Raw genomic sequence first — 14,700 nt, 5'->3', positions numbered from 1 at the left:
AAGCATACAAAAAAATTTAATTGTTGGTCTTAAGGTAAACATATATAGAACTCTCTTTCCTTAGTTAATTGAAAATTAAACAAATCATCAGAAATATCCTCTATACTCATCCTTTCTTGAAATCTTGGATTTGTTGTGGTGGGGTTTGGGAAGGGAAGAAATTGTAGGTGGATGTCTTCTGATTTTTGTGTTTGTAATCTTAATTCAGCCACTAAGGTGGCTCTGTACTTTTAGGCTGATCACTTAGCTTCTCTGAGTATAAGATTTTATATCAGTAAGTGAGTAATACCTGTCCTTCTTTCTCATACATTTATTGTGAAGAACCCAAACACTCTACTGACACAGAAGGAATAGTGTTCTATAGTGATATCATGACTAGCAGCAGGAGAATGGTAAAATGGACAAAACTAGAGAATAATAATAATAAATTTTCCTTTCCCTTCAAACAATGCTCCAGTTTGCTTAGTGTTAGGATCATACATACTTGCACAGAGACATGAAGAAAACACAACTCATTAGTTTTGCTTCAAAACAGGCAGGAGTTGTGTCTGCCTAGCAACCAGCAACAAGATGGGAAAAATCAGGTTTCAGCCAATGGTCCCGATGCTTCCTGGTACTTACAATGTAAATACAGCATCACCCATGGATCACCAAGATCCTTCTCTTTATGTAGACAAAATTGCAAGTTGGTGAGAGGGAAGAAAAATCCATGTATATAGAAAACAGAATCATATGTGACCCCAACCCAGTATGTTTCAATGTAAATCACTCTCTCTCCATGCACCTTCATAGCAAGTGGTAGTCTGGGGTAGTCCATTATAACAGCAGGGCAGCCATAAAGACAGTCAGGATGGAAATGATGACAGAATAAATAGTCTCCTATTTTATTAGAGATAATTGGAAGGAAACCTTTTAAAAGACTATGCTTTATAATGATGCTCTAAATATTAGGGTACAAATTAAAAAACTCTGCTTTGAACCTTCCCAATTTGGTATGTGTTTACATGTTTTGTTTTATGCTTTTGCAAACTGTGGCCTCTCCAGAAGCCAAAAATCATTGTGGGACTCGGTTGCCCTTGCTTCTTTTCATAGTATCCAAGAATGACAAAACTGGAGACCTCTCAGGATATGAGGCTGCTGAATCATCAAAAACCCCAGGTCCTTGATTCAATGAATGCAAATTCTAGGCAGGGGTGGAATATTCATAGATTTAGACAAATCATTTATTGCACTTTGGAAACTTTGGAAATGTGACTGGCTATTATAAAAATTATTTTTCCCAGTGTTATGACTAGTCAGACACTGATCAGGCAATCTATCTTACCTTTTGAGTTTTTTCATCCATTTTTGAGGTTTTAGCTTACCTGGCTTTCCAACTACTTCTCTCTGTTGCCTATTTCTTTGGCCCTTAGCACATTTTTCTCTCTCCTGCCAAACCCTAGAAAATTGGTGCTTCTCAGAGTTCTCTCTTCTCCTCCCCTCTCCCCCCTTTATTCAGAACATACTGATCTGAAATCTGCTTCTGCTTCTGATACTCTTTCCTCTTTTTTCATCCCCCAACCATTCCTTTGGTTTCCAACCCCACCCATCCACTCCTAAGTGTCCTTTTGTTCCTTGCTCCTGCCCCCACCCCCTACAAGCATACCTTTGGTTCCTTGACTCCCCCAGCCCCATGTCTCAAGTACCTTAAAGTCCTTGAGATTTTGATAATGCTTCCCAATTGCAGCCTGTCTGAGTGACTGTGGATCCTTTCTGGGTCATAGGAGAAAGTTTTAAGTATTTCAAATGCTTCAGATCATAGACAAGAAAAACAAATTTTTCCTTTGTTAACATTGAGTGTCTCTCTGGTATGATTTTTCTGTATTCCCATACTATCCAAATCTTTCTTATCAGGATTGAGAGGGTGAAGAAAGAAGAGGTGACTGCAATATTCTCTTAACATTTCTGCTCACCTCCTGATTTGCCCTTGTTCAATATCCCTCCATTCTACAGCCTGAATGAACCTCCTAGAAAATTGGTCCAATTTTATCATTCTCTTAACACCCCCATGGCTTCCTGTCATTGCCATTAGGGTAAACATCCATCATCTTAACAAGGACAACCAGTTCAGTTCTTTTCAAACCTCCTCTCTTGCTACATGTCTCTTCTTCCTTTTGGCCTCTGCCAAATTGGACATCCTCCAACTTCTTATATTTTTCTTGTTCTCTGTTTTCACTATCACTTTGAACATACTGTTCCCTCTCTTCCAACCCAGACCTTGGAATCACTACAATCTCATCCTTGGGGTTCAAGTGTCCTTTCTATCTCATCCCCAGTTCCCCTTCTTATAAGCAGATAAAAGAAAATGTGAATTTGAGTCTTATATGGGTATTTGTTTTGGTCCCACTTTTGTTTTGTTTTGTTTGTTTATTGACTCTTCCAATAGCAGCAGACCTCAAATTGACTTCCTGTACTCCCATGAGTAAGAAAAGCACCTTCTGCCTAAGGAGATGGAATCTTTCCTGTGCCTCTGTTGGCTGGTAATTGTCTTCAGGTGTAGAGCAGCTGGGTGAGATTCCTAGTTAGGGTTGTGCTAGGAGGTCTCTTAGCTGTGGGAGCAAAGCCTCAGGCCCCCTCCGGCCCATGTACATTGGAGGACAGCTGAAATGAACTAGAAATTGGTATTTAATTTTCAGTGTTGGTGTTACAGAGGCATGGATGAGGGATTGTTTTAGCACAAGGAATTAAATATCTGTCAAGACACTCTGCAGTATTAACATGGAAAAAAATCCACTCCCAAAGTGGTTCTGGGCTGAGTTTCAGTGGTAGTTATTGACATCATTATTTAGTAGGAGAATTTCCATCAACAAAATTGATATATCTCTGGTTCTTAATTTAAATGATTTTTTTTCCAGTTAGCAAGAAGAATGTCATTATCAGTTAGATTTGATGGTGGTAGCAAAGCAGAAGGAAGCAGAGATATGAAATTGTGAGCTCAGGCAATAACAATACTAAGGAAAGGAAACACTCCTGGGAGAAAGAATTGAGTAAACTTGATAAGTTTCCTGATTTATCTTCTTCACAAAAGTGTTCTTACTTTCCTAACCAATTTCACTTGCTTTCTACCATGTTCTCTATGGCATGCCTTTAAAATAAATTTTTAACCCATGAAGATGCAGAGTTGGCCCAGTTTAGCACAACAGTGACCAGTGTACCAACATTTTTTACCTGCTTTAGATTCCTCATAATTTTTCCTTAGGTCACGATGGGTCTGAAAGTAGTAAGCTGCACAAGATAGGAGAAGAGGTATTCTTTTAGAGCTAGGACTAGTGTAAACTTTACCTATCTAAATTTTGTTTTATTTATTTTATTTTTAGCAATGCTTCTCCCTCTACACACACACTGAGTAGGTGTTGGAGCATGAAAAATTTGAAAAAAAATATGAAGGTGTTTAAACGTTTTAAAAATCAACCTTCAGTTCAGAAATTTATCACAAACTCCTAACTCCCAACTGTGGGTACTTCTGAGCTCAGTTATGTAGCATGGTATTACATGCTGGGACTATAAAACCTTAGGGTGTCTGTTTACCAAGAAAAAGATTCAAGTGATCATCAGAGCTCCCATCTAGCCAGCCCCTGAGAATTCTGCAGCACTGAGGTTTTCTATCCAGCTTAGGATCACATTACTTAGGCATCTGGGTTACATGGCCAATGAACTCCAGAGAAATTAAGCATGTTCATTTAGGCAGTAATTTCTGTCTTTTCTATTATCAGACCTTATTAGAGTGGTTAGCAAGTAGCTAAAATGAGACTGATTCTGGTTTAGTTTTATTTCATTTTCTTTGTCTCCACTAACAAAAAGGCATGAACCAGCAAAGAATTGACTGGACCTCTGAGAGAGGGATGGAAGGAGAAAGAAGAAAAGTGAATGTCCAGTTTCCCTCTGAGACTGGATGAACTACTTCTGGTTGTGAGGTGCTGGTGGTCTCTCTGGGAGAGGGCTGCACTTGTATCTGGAGAGTACAGGAAAGCATGTAATAAGGAAATAATACCATACCTTGTTGTCATTGAGCTTGAGGCACTCTTGGTAGTTGTTTCTGGGCTCCCTGGGCTCAGTGCTGGTGGTCTGGGGGTGCATGCAGCTTGAGAGTAAGAAGGAGCAGCAGGGTTGTATGTACACAGCATTATCCAAAAGTCTCATATGCCCACACTTCAGAAAACTCTGACAGCTGCTAGGACAAATGGTTTTTCCAGTAGAATTATGCAAAGCCAAAAGCAGTCAGCAGTTGTATTTGCCATTGTGAATTGTGTTCCAAATCTTATTCTGACATACTCATTATAGTGAGCCCAAGATGCTCACTTAAAAAAATAAAAATTTTGCATCTAAGCAACTTCAGAAATGTTCTTGTATTGTCTGGTAGCACTACATCATTTTTTCCTGAATATATACATATATGTTTTGCATAGGCAGGCACCAGGAATCAAACCTGGGTCTCTGGCATGGCCAGCAAGAACTCTGCCACTGAGCCACCATGGCCCACCCCTTTCTGAATGTATTTTGATTCTTAACTTAGATCCTAGTATAGCCAAAACTCAGGTCTGCAATGTATCAAAATGTTCTATTAAAGTTAGTTCATGAGATCCACAAGGAATAGACTGCATTTTGGGAATTGTGGCAAATAGATAGAATCTTTTATGATATTTGTCCTCAATCTCTCTGAATAATATAGGTTGCAGGTGAATGAAATGACATAATGATAAAGCAAATATTTTTCAGTGAAACTTTCTGAGGCTAAGAATGCAATAAGACAGAAGAAACTCATAAAGTTGAAACTCAGCTAAAACATCTATGCATTATTTTTAGATATTTTTTGTCCCCATTAAATGTCTTGTTCTTTCTGCCATCTTGCTGAAGGTGCTATTAACCAATGCATGAATAACTAATGACAGAATCTACATGAGGTATCCCTCTCTTCTATGCTTATGAAGTTCTCTGCATAACTTCTTTGAAGCCATCATTTTGATGTCTTGTAATTTTTAGTGGCTTCCCTCCAGGAAGGACATATGTTGGAGGTCACTATTCTGGAGGAAGACAGGAAAGGGTGAGCCTTTTCTTTCTCCTTGCTCTTATGTTTTTTACCCTGTATTCTTGTTGTAGTGATAAATAAGGATCAGAGTGTGTCTTTTGTCATTCAGAGCTTAGTGGAGGGCTAAGCTGGTTCAATGTGATGTCTCAGGGTAAGGAAACAAGGAGGGCTGCTTAACTGTCATTAGGTGAAGTCTTAGAGCTCTTTGAATTCTACTGTTTAGTCTGGATGTGTAGGGTTGAAGATGAATATTTAGAGCAGGAGACCTATAAGTGATAATGATTGTACCTTTGACTGTATGGATCCTGAGTCTTATCTCCTGGGAATCTAATTGAGGTGGTGAGGATTTGGATTTGGAGATGGGACTGACTTAGCCAAGGGAACCCTAACATCTGTCACTGCCAGCAATAGGAAACCTCAACAGTTGGTGAATGTCTAACAAGCATTGCCTGATACAAATTGCAATGACTGCCACCTTTCCACATAGTGAGTAATAAACATAGGTACTTCAATTGACTAGATTAGCTCCTGAAAATTTTTATGAGAAGAATTTTTTAAAAATGATACATTCAAGCAATATTTCAATATCATAGTAATTTAGTAAATAGGAATAATATATTCAGAATACTTTTTATAATCTGACTAGAAAGTAGGGTCAGCTAATTTACTGACTGGCAAATACTCAGTTTTCTAACTAAATATTATATATGTAGTTTAGCAGTGACTAGGATGTTCATTATTTGATCCAGCATAAAACTTCATTTTTAATTTTTTACATATATGATGAACCAGATTCTAATTATTATTAATCTCAACTCTTAATAAGGAGATGACTCATTAAAATAAAGTAATTTGATAGTCTCAACCTACAGCTATTTCCAGATTCTTTATGGTTTATGCACTATGTCCAATGCACACCACAATAAGCATTGAGAGCAGATTAGAAACCCAGAAAGCATCATTAAATTTTAAGGACTCCAAAGACTCACTGTGCCGGGCTAGTCATTTACTGAAAGGCAAAGCCATTTTGCTTCAGATTCTCTTGTTACTACTTCAGGGTCCATAGGTATCTCTTGAGTCCTTTTTTGTTTGTTTTTCTTGGAGGACAAATGCACTAGGTTTGATTTAATGTACAATTTTACTAAGTAATCTCTCAAATTACAATATGGAAAACACATATTATGGAAGCAAGCAAGGCAATAATCATTTTGTATGGAACATCAAAAGCTTACAACTGTGGCAATTAGTGTGGCATACCTAGCTTAGATCAAGTTTGCATAGTGTTATCACCAAAGTGGTGCTTCCATACAGCTCAAGAGAACAGACAGTTTTCTAATTCCTTGGATATGATAAACCACAGAAACCCAGGAGGGTCTCTTCAGTGACCTAGAAAATATATGTACCTTCCCTTCTTTTTTTTTCAAAGTAAAGTTAAGTTTTTATTTGAACTTGTTTGAGAAGTTTAGAAAAGAAAGGGTACTTTAATTCACATTCATATTATTTTGTTTCAAGGATAGATGCTACTTTAATAGCAAGACAGACATTTGTTATTACTATTTTATGTAAAATAGAAATAATTTAATCTCTAGAAATTTAAAAATTACAGAGTCAAATAGTAGAAACTAGGAAAGACACAGCTCAATCTGCAAATTTAAATCTAAAACAATGTTGATTAACAGAGATGGCTTATTATTACATAAATATCAACTAGTTTTCCAGAAGCAAAAACCTCCAGCTTTGAAAGTATATTTAAAACGTTTTTACATTTTAACATTGACTTCCATCAGGTTAAAGCAGATTCCAGACTAAGAGATGCAGAATTAAATGAAAATGATAAAGTTATCAAATAGAGTGAGAGACAATGGCTTAATATTCATATACTTCATACCAAATAAAATTTTTCCTGTAAGGCAATTTCTTCTGACATTATTTCTCTGAGTGATACTTTTTCATTTTAGCATTCCATTGATCAAATAAGGGTAGCATTTCAGGCACTGCTAAAGTCTTCAATAATTTTCTGCCTATTCTGTGAGATGATTTTTGTTCAGGATTATTGAGACTAATATGCCCAACCAGGGGAGAATCTTGGATATGCTTGCCACAGGAGACTTCTTCTTGTCTTTGTCGTTCCATTACAGATTCCTTCCATTTCTCATGAATTGCTTTAGCCAAATTCAGATCTATATGAACCACACAATCCTCAACTCTTAGAGATCCTGAATCGGTACCAACAGGGCCAAATAATTCATTGAGCTGAAAAGCCAGTTCAGGGGGTAATGCCAATTCCAGGTAGTCTATGGTCAGAGATTTGGCCATCACTGGTGTAGGATTCAGCATGTCAGTTTTATATTCTTCACTAACTCCTGCTGACAAATTACTCCCTGCCATTAGAATTTTCTCCATTTCCTATTCATCTTCATTCATAAATTCTTCTGTATTTATATGAAATTTTGCATTATCCTTTGGAAGATTTGCATTTTTCCTTACTTCAAAAGGGCCAGTAAAATTAATTTATTCATTTGATTCAAGATCTGAAGTACTCAAAACAGAGTTTAAAATATCAGACACATTCACAGAAGAATGTATATTGTCACCAATTTCTGTGGCAACTAGATTCTTCTCCATTTCACTCAGGTCTGTAGGGGTGGCAGCTTTTAGAGTACCTGGTAAAGACTGCTTCATGCTGTACAAACCTTAAAGCTCTGCCTGACTATTAGAAAGTGGTTCATTAGTATTCTTGAGATCTACAGTAGCATTAGGAAATACACTTGTTATTAACCCAGGTCTTTCAGGAGTTATAGCTCTTATTCCTGCTTGCTCTAAATCTCCATTTACTGCATCACAGACAGGCTGTGGGTCTATATTACTGATACCAAGTGCCTGGCTAAATTCTGGAACAGGAGAATTAGAATCCTCTGAAGTCTCTCTTTGACTAATAATTTCCTTCAAATTCAAACTTTGAGAACTTGGCAAAATTTGCGATTCAGCATATGATTTTTGGAAATTGTCAGATTCAGTATCCTCACATAACTTAGTTTCAGAATCCAACAAAAGGTTTGTGGCCCAAATAATATCTTTGTTACACCACTCATATAGGTCTTTTAGGGCTTCTGATGAAAAGGATCCAAATAATTTACATAAAATGTTAAGACTTTCAGATTCATCAGCACTGGTAAGGTCACTTTCTTCAACATATGTGCTTTTATCATACATTACCCTATATGGAATTGCTTCTTTAGCCTCTGATTTGGTGTTAATATTTAAAGCTTTGTGCTTAAATCCACCTAATCTTCCTCTTAATAGAAGATTAATAGAAGATTAATCTTCCTGTCTAATCTTCTGTTATTTCTGACAGAATCTGAAACAGTAATTTTATTCTTTTCTACTTTCCATGAGAGAGAAAATCCTGTGGAGCAGTCTGGGTACACATGCCTACTCCTGTTCCAGAGACTCTTGTAGATTTATCCTCTGGAAATTCAGTTATAATTTGTGGTTCTACTACCCTAGAAATAGCACTTTTGGTAAAAGTAAGAGATATTGCATCTTGTCCATGAATCTTTGTACTCTGACAAGACTTATCATCATGAGGCATTTCATTGGGTAGCATTTCAGAACATCCTAGAGTTGAGCTGTCCAATGTCTTTGGTTCTTCAGGGCTTGTGCCCCAACAGGCCTCATGTGTTGTGTGTAAGGATATTTCCTTCATACTGTCATTAGTCCCAAATTCTAAGTCTGGTTCATTTAATCCAGCCTTTGGCATTCTTGATCTGTGCTCTGAGCTAAACGATCAGACGAAGGCCAGTCACCCACAATGCTGAATGAGTTTGATGTATTTTTTTCAGTATTTTCATAAGTACCATATTTACAGCTATTGAGGAATTCTAAAGTATCTTCACAATGTGACTTCTTGCCATCCTCTATACTTTCATGTGGACATCCTTGTTGCTGCATACTATCTATATTCACAGATATGCTATTATCTAATACTCCATGTAAATGAAGGGGATTATACTTCTTGTCACTTTGTATAGATGCAGTTTTTTCCATTTTTCAGTTCCTTTTTGTCCTCTGACCAATAGTCTTATCAACTGACCAGTCACCAACAAAATTTGATAGCTCCTGTCTCGGGAACTTTTCCAAAGTTGATCTGCTTTTTTGTTTCCCAAAGGCTTTTTTCTTTACAGTTGCTCTTTCTTCCAACATTTCACCAGATAAAGATTTTTCATCTTGAACAGACATAGTCTTTGTGAGACTGCAGTATTCTTGATTATTTTCGCCATAGCAAAAATTTGGTGATATTCTCTCTACAGAACTATATGCATCAGTTTTGCTGCACTCTTTTTCAGAAGCCATTTCTACTTGCTCTTCTTTTTCACTTTTGTCTGTTACTTGTACTTTGCTTTCAGAGTCAGAAAAATACATTTCTAGAGCTTCCTGAATGAAAGCACTCTGAATGCTATGATTCATATTAGCTATTTCATTTTCTCCTTTGTTTAAATCTGCATTACAAAGATAAGCAATATTCTTGGGTGACATAGTTTCATTAATCAGTTTGAGTTTCTTCTCTTCAGTTAACTCTAGGTGCTTCAAAGACGAGGATAAAATGTTTTCTTCCTTTTTAGAGGTAATATCTTCATTGTCTTTTGGGCTGGTAAATCTGCCATAAGAAGATGCACAAAACTCAATACATTCAGCTTTCTCTTGAACTGAAGAGCCCATGATCATTGGCACTGAAACAAAACGCTGATAGTTTTCCAACATTCTTGTTATTTTTTCTTTGCTTACTCCTTGCAAGTTCCTTTGGTTTGAACTTCCACCATATATCTTGTTCCTGGAAAAGGACTTTATATTTATGTTTTTGAGACAAAGCAACATATGGCTTCATTTCCCATGCCTGTTGGTTTGTATTATCTATTATTATAGGAGATACCTTCTTCTCAAATGCTTCTTTTGTGTGATTCTGGTTCCATTCATGTGCTTCTCCTAAGTACTTTATATCAAACTGGTACTGTCCATTTATGTAAAAATAATCATCAGTACTAAGAACGATTCCAGCCAGATTATCCCCTTGCAAAATCCTTGCCCCAAAAGGATTTCCCTGATCCTGGAAGTCCTCTGAGAAGAACAAGAACTAGTCCAACATAAGATGTCTTCTTTCTTACAGCCTAAGAAACTGGAGTTTCTTGTACTTGATAAGCACTACTTCCCTCTTTTTGTTTCTCCATGCCTTTGCTGCAGAAGTGTGAGAAATAACAGAGGGTGGAAATGTATAGCTGACAGGTCTCCAGCGTGTAGCTGTGGTCATGACAGGAGTTACAAAGCCATGGTTTCTTTGAAAGAGGTCAAAAGCAGGAATCATTGGATTCCACATTGCTGGAGGTGGAGGAGGAGACAGTAGTAAAGGAAAAGGGGTAAGTACCGGGCAGTAATTCATATCCTTCCCCTTTGGTGGCAGTTCAGTATATTTGCATGGTTTGAAATTGAACCCCTCAGAAGGTACAAGCACATCAGGGGCCAAAGTAGATTTCTGACCCCCACCTGCAGCAAGTAAATCGAGCCCTGGGTTTTGTGCAGAAAGATTTAAAGGAGACTGAGGTGCACTAGCATCCAAATCTACAGGGACTTCAAAGAATTGAGCCTCAATACACTCAGATTCTAAAGTTTCCTTCTGTCTTTCTTTCATCATGATTGCTACAACCCATGATAGAGTCATCTGGCACATTTAAAGAAGAACTGAGAAGACAATCATCAGGATAGTCATCTTCCAATGCCAATGTGTTATCCCCTATAAAACTTTTAGACTCATTCAAAACTGAGTGTGAAATTAAGGGATATGTACTTAATGTAGAGGCAAAGTTCTCTAAATTTTCATTTTGCAAATCCAAATTTTGTGTAGAAAGAATGGAAGTCATACTATTTGAATCTGAATTTATAAATTCGCCAGAGTCACTAAAACTATTAACATCCTGCAAAGGCAAAAATGAGTGTACTTCATCATCAGGAGAATAATTCACTTTCTCAAAAGCATTCTGTGTTAAGGAATCCAAGTATTCAGCTAGCTGCATGTTCAAAAATGAATCCATTTTTGAATCCTCCCTGTCTCCATCAAAAGGACACTTTTCCATTATATCATCTCCTATTGCCCTTTCTTGGGTCCCAGAAGCAACTAAGCTTTTTAAAGATGATTCTTCTGTTTTGGCATCAGCAGCAGATAATTCTAATAAAAAATCCATGGCATTTTCAACTCAAAGGGTTGTTGTGAGGATTAAATGAGATAATCCATGAAAAAGTGCTGTACACAAGGCCTGGCACCTATTAAGCACCCAATTATTGTTCCCTTTGAAATCACATTCAGAAAGCATCAAATATACTACATCAGGATCCAGATCAGAAAACATCTCTGATATATTGGTGAAGAGTTCTTCCTGATCAATTTTTGTCTCACACATGGAAAGAATAGCAGTGGTTGACTCCTCATGACTAGCAATACCGGACACGACAACTTCCTTAGAGTCTGTAGTCTTCTGAAAAGGACTCCCCCTAAGATTTTTCCTTCTCCTTGGTGTTCTGATTCCAAAAACTAAAATGCTTCCCTTTTTTTATTTAAAATGTTTGATATTTAAAACATACCTCAAAGAAAACAGGGTTATATATCTTGCATATTCCAGCAGTAATAGGACGTTTTTAGTACCTGGAATTCTCAGGTCCATCTCTTTCTCACAAATAAAATAAAAATATCATGCGCCAGATACATGCATTATCTCATTTAATCTTCCCCTGCTCCTGCAGCGGGCGGAGGACGTTGAGGCCCGGGCCGTCACCCTTTCCCGCCACTGCCACTGCACTCTCTGGGGCTGTGCTGGGTTGGCGAGCAGTGGCGCCCGCAGGGGGCGGGGGCGGGGGGCGGGGAGACGCGCGGCCAGAGCGCCGGGTGGGAAGACACTGCCGCTCTCCTTTCAGCCGTGGAAGAGCACCCTTTTGTATCTTCCCTTCTGAAATAGCATTCTTATTTTATTTTATTTGCCTAATCCTCAATGAGTGGCTTTCAGAATATTTCTACTATGTATTTTAAAAACATTGGATATTCTGATATATGCTATATATTTCACTTCATTTTGTTTTCATAACATCCCTTTAAGATGAACATCAAACTATTTTTCCTTTGAATGGCCCCAGTGTTCCAAATAATTCCAGTGATTTGCTTAAGACAGTCTGAAAGCATGGGCATTGTTGAGTGACACAAACAAAGGCTTCTGACTTCACTTTCTCTTTTCCTTAGTGCAGGTAAGATCACATTTTACCTGTCCTTAAAGTTCTCTATTTTCTTTCCTCTTTTCTTTATTTTCTTGTTCTCTGTAAAGGTATGATTTAAAAAATGCAGAATTACATTTAGTCTCCATAATGTAAGTGAAGCAGATTATATGTTAACCCTTTTTAGGTTTGGTTCAGTTGCTTTGAAGAATCTGTGGAAAGTAATGTCTGTACATGGTGAGAGCCTTTCACTAATGATAGATCTAGGTAACATTAAGACCCTGCTATGTGCTGAACACTCCACTGAGAACCTTATATGTAATATCACATTTTGTCCTCCCATGAACCGTATGGCAAAGGGGGTATGGATAAGTAAAGTGTAGCTTAAAACGTTTAGGTAACTTTTCCAAGGCCACTTGGCCAGTTGTAAACCTAGCAGTCTGGCTCCAGTGCCCAGATACTAAATTTTGCTCTACTATAGCTTAGCTGCATTTTTTTTTTACATCTAGAGGGATGTGAATTTCTGCTTAGTGATATATAGATAGATATAGCAGACAGGTTACAGAGTGTACAGGTAGGTGAGAAGTGTAGGTGGTTCCATAATGCCTTCTAGCCAATGTAGGCAGAAAGACAGGAGTGTCATAAAGTGGTCCTATTTCTACAAAGCTCTGCCAACTTTCATGGCCATCCTGAAGATAGTGAAGATATTGAAAGAGACAACAGAGAACAACCCTGTAGTTTCTGCAGCTTTTTCAAAATTCAAATACAGAATATTGTGCTTTTGAAGCACTGAGTTTGGTCTTCCAAGTTCTCTTTTCCTACCTCCATTGAAACATGTCCCATGTAGTTTGGACCAGTTAGCACCTTTGGTAAGTGCCTAAGACCAAGCTCATGGTGAACCATGGATCTTTTACTATCTAGTGGTATGGCAAAGGATCTGAATAGAAACAAATATGATGCATATGACCAGAAAGGTTAATTTTGCAAAGAATCCAGGAGTTAACCTGAGTATATCCCCAAGCATCTACATGTGGGTGGGAACAAAGGGAAATTACTGACATTGAGTTAAATGACAAAAACCAGAATCTAGGCAATATCCCAGGATGTTCAGAGGGTAACAATATCATTGAAAGGATTCCTGTGTGTCTGGGCTGGTCAAACCTTTGTCACTACAAAGTTCTGAGAGGAGGAAGAGCTTGGTCAAAATTGGGACTGGCAAGTGTCCACCAATCCCATGATTGTATGATTATGAACTTGGTGGTGGCAGTGGGGGTGTGTTTCTGTGGGCCTCTCAGGTCAATTATGTTGGCCATCTCCTCCAAGAGGCCTTGCATTTTATGAGGAATAAATGTGTGTTTGGCATATTGTGTGCTTTTTTTAAAAAGAAAGTTCCTTGTACAAAATGGATAACCTAGTATTAGATATTTTTAAAATATTTTTTTCCAACAAGATAATGTGCATATGGCTGAGAAACCAAATGGTACCAAAAGTCTAATGATAAAAAATGGCCTACTCTTCCCCCTTTACACATACCCTTTCATTTGTCCAGGTGTTTCTTCTGCTTTTTGCCCTCATATGTCTAAATGAAGTGAATATACAGGGATTTTTTTCCTAGACGAACTTTAAATGTATTCTGTTGAATTTCTGTTATTCTAGGCAAGGATTAGTTTCTTTTAAGCTATTTCTGTTCTCAAAAAATTACAAACATCACACATATTTTAAGAAATAATAATTTCCATATGCATTATTATGATTGTGTAAATATTATTTACAGCAGACCCAAATTTTCTATCATTGTTACATTTCCCTTCTTGTGCAACATTTTCATCTTTCTAGACTTTCTCTTTTTCACACTTTTAAAATTATGAAATTAATATGCAAAGGTTCAAAAATGCAAAATGTTGAGGTTTAATAAATAATATTGACAAATATGTAAGTACCTACCCCTATTGTAATTCCTTATCATAATTTTCTCCCTCTGCCCTGGAGGTAAACACTTTCTGACTGATGATCATTTCCTTGCTTCATCATATAGTTGCACTGATTATACATAAAGGTCTAAACAACATACTTTTGCCTGTTTTTAAAATTTTTTCTAGGTAGAATCATAATATACGTATTCCTTCATAGGTTGATTTTTATTTTTTTAACATGGGCAGGTAATGGGAATCAAACCCAGGTCTCCAGCATGGCAGGTGAGAACTCTGCCACTGTTCCACCATTGCCTGCTGCATAAGGTGATTTTTTTTTCTTGAATATTTTTATTCAACATTTGATTGTTTCAAGTCATTGAATGTAGCTATTTTTCATTCATTTACATTGCTGTGGTATCCCATTTTATAAATATAATACAATTTTATGGATTCTACTTTTGATGGTTATTT

At 37.3% G+C, this 14,700-nt stretch overlaps 1 pseudogene; it reads right to left on the bottom strand.

Moving 5' to 3' along the window:
• Nucleotides 1–6,947: 6,947 nt before the first annotated feature.
• Nucleotides 6,948–11,298, bottom strand: LOC143657795 (NEDD4-binding protein 2 pseudogene; annotated as a pseudogene).
• Nucleotides 11,299–14,700: the final 3,402 nt, after the last annotated feature.

This window comes from Tamandua tetradactyla, chromosome 15 (genome assembly GCF_023851605.1).
Source record: "Tamandua tetradactyla isolate mTamTet1 chromosome 15, mTamTet1.pri, whole genome shotgun sequence".
Classification (NCBI taxonomy): domain Eukaryota; kingdom Metazoa; phylum Chordata; class Mammalia; order Pilosa; family Myrmecophagidae; genus Tamandua; species Tamandua tetradactyla.
The sequence above is the reverse complement of the archived record's forward strand: the minus strand, read 5'-3'. Positions and strand labels throughout refer to the sequence as shown.